The sequence below is a fragment of the Nanorana parkeri genome, unplaced genomic scaffold, assembly GCF_000935625.1.
Source record: "Nanorana parkeri isolate BGI_ZX_2015 unplaced genomic scaffold, ASM93562v1 scaffold847, whole genome shotgun sequence".
Lineage (NCBI taxonomy): Eukaryota > Metazoa > Chordata > Amphibia > Anura > Dicroglossidae > Nanorana > Nanorana parkeri.
In genome coordinates this window covers 528,522-531,297 of record NW_017307115.1, presented here as the reverse complement: position 1 = coordinate 531,297, position 2,776 = coordinate 528,522, and positions in this window count along the sequence as shown.

Here is a 2,776-nt window from a genome sequence, read left to right as displayed (position 1 = left end):
AGCTGTCAGAAGCAGGCTGGCGGCCGGCCAACGGCCGGCCGCTCGGCCAGCTTCGGCTTTCACCTCGGCTCAGTCGAGCCGAGGCATATGCCTTCGGTGTGACTGAGCCGCTCCACCAACTTCGGGAGCTGTACGGGCTATAGTGAATAGAACCGAAGAACTGAAGGGGTCCCGGGGCTGAAGCTAGCCGAAGGATCAGCAGAAGCTGCGGGTAGATCCTTCGGCAGCTTAGTGAATAGACCCCTAAGCTTTTAGAAAATTATTTTTTTGTTTATGATTTTTTCTTTATGATTGTTGAGGATGAATAACTCCATGTTAAGAGCAGCTAGAGAGGTCAGGGATGGTGTGTTTAAAAGCTATTTTACTGCTTATTAAGAACATGTAAATAATTTTAAGTCCAAGCTCAAGTCTGGCTGTAGGTGCACATTAAGAAGGAAAGGGCTGCCTGCGGGTGAGTCTGATCTCTGTTTGTATACGTCTCCCATAGTTGGGAAGTTAGGAACCACACTTATCAGGGCAGCAATTTTTTTATTGGTTTGTCACCTGTTTGGTTGATTGTTTAGTGGACGCAAAGGAACACAGTCACTTGTTTTCTTTTAGTTTCCATTATTTTGTATATATATTTTATTGTTTGTCAGTGAGGAGCACAAAAAAGTACAAAGTTTATGCAAAATGATTCCTGCGAAGTCCAACTCCAGTTGAAACTAGACATGCGCGATTCGCTTTGTTCCGAATTTCTGAATCCCAATGCATCCGAATGTGTCCGAATCCGAATTTCGGAACCGGATTCAAATTTCGTTCAAAAAATAAACTGAATCGGCCATGTGACTTTTCTGTGCCAATCAGATGTGTTTTTCGGTTTAATGCATCTCAATACGAATTTTCGTTACGGCAACATGGGAGCCATATACAGTATATACATATAATACTACAGCTGAGGCTCCTAGACCCAAATGGCATTCGGGATCCGAATTTCTGAATGGCATTCGGGAGCTCCAGCGTTAGCTGTTCAGAGCTTCCACTCGTTAGAACACTAAAGGGTATGGTAGGAGTTTGGGGGGCGGGGGAAGCCTACACTGTTTTTGTTCTTCAATTTTCATGTTTTAAAATTACCTAACTATCCAAATAGATTCAAATTCCAAAAACATAAACTTCGGATCGATCCGAATTCCGAAAATCGAACTGATCCGAATTTCAGAAAATGGAAAAAAAGAAATCCAAACAGAAATTAAACAAAAGAAGGGTGGAAGGGTGTGGCAATGCCACAATGTAATTTGGCAACATTACCACCAAGAACACTCCGTTAGAGGGGCTAGGGGGTTCCTCAATGGGAATACCTTTGTAGGGGAGGAGCTGGCTGTTCAGTTCCTTCCAGGTTTTCCGGACTATAGTGGGATGGGATCTCCAGTCATGGGGGCCAGGTGTTGCCAGTGGCCAGGGTGGGCTGAACAGGTGGCTGAGAGCAGCCTTATTAGGTAGCCAGCCCAGTGCTTTAGAGGAGAGTTGTGGGTGTGCTGGAGGCACACGGCTACAGGCAGACGCTGCTGCGTGCGTGAGCACAGGTGACACAGCCAGGAAGGCTGTAGAGGTCCAGAGTAGACTTGTGCGCCGTCAAAAAATTTGTTCTGTTTCGTTTCATTTCGTAAAATCCGTTATTTCATATTTCGTAATTCGTGTCAAAATTCAATTCGGATTCGGATTCGTACGAAATACGAAATTTCGTTAGTGGCTGTTATAGTTTCGTAACTGTACGAACATTCGTTATGATGACGTTAAAGAGCAAAATACCTTTGTTAATATTGGAGTCGATGTGGTAGTTGTTTTTTTTATCCGAAATACGAATTCCGTTAACGGATTCCGGATCCGAATTTCGTATTTCGTATTTTAAAAAAAACTACCATCAACTCCAATATAAAATTATAAATGTACTTTGCTTTTTACCTTCAATATAACGGATGTTCGTAACGGAATGAAATTCCGTAACGGAATTTCGTATTTCCTGCCTGTGTATTGTAATGCAACCCTCAGCAGCAGCGGATCCGTATTTCGGATTTAAAAAAAAATCTTGTCATGTTGTTCAACCTCATTTACAGGGGTAATATTAGTTCCCATTTCAAAGAAATTTGGATCCGAAATTCGGAACGGAATTTCGTATTTCGGATATAATTCGGAAAATGCAATTCGGATTCGGATGCTTCCGAAATTCGGAATTTCAGGAAAATTCGTACGAATTTCGATTCGTAACGAAACGAATCGCACATGTCTAGTCCAGAGGGTTGGTGACCCTGAGATACCTGTCGGGGAGACAGAGAGAGACGGTGACCCACGAGGGGGGAAATACTAACAGGCCTTGAGCTGAGGAAAGCCGCGGAGGACTGTATTTCCAGGGAAAGTCCTGGGACTATCACACTGGGAGTGTGTGGGACAGCCAGGTGTAGGTGAGACCCAAACCATATTGTTGTGATGTAAGTCCAATGAACTGTTCTTTTTCGTTTATCATGGACTGTTGACCTTTTTGATGAATAAAGACCGTCCTTTTATGTTAAAGTCGGCTTCAGGAGTGGTCACTTACCGCTTACCATTGTGCTATATTCCCCGAACTATCACATCGTTCACAAGTCTAATTTGTACCAGGTAATGAGTCATTGATATATAAAGAGATGACAGAGATGTCTGCTGTGTTGAAGGAACGTATCGATATATCTTGCTGCACTCCTTACCGTGTAGTAATGGAAACCTGTCTGGTCCAGCTGGGTGCTTGTAATGACCACGGATG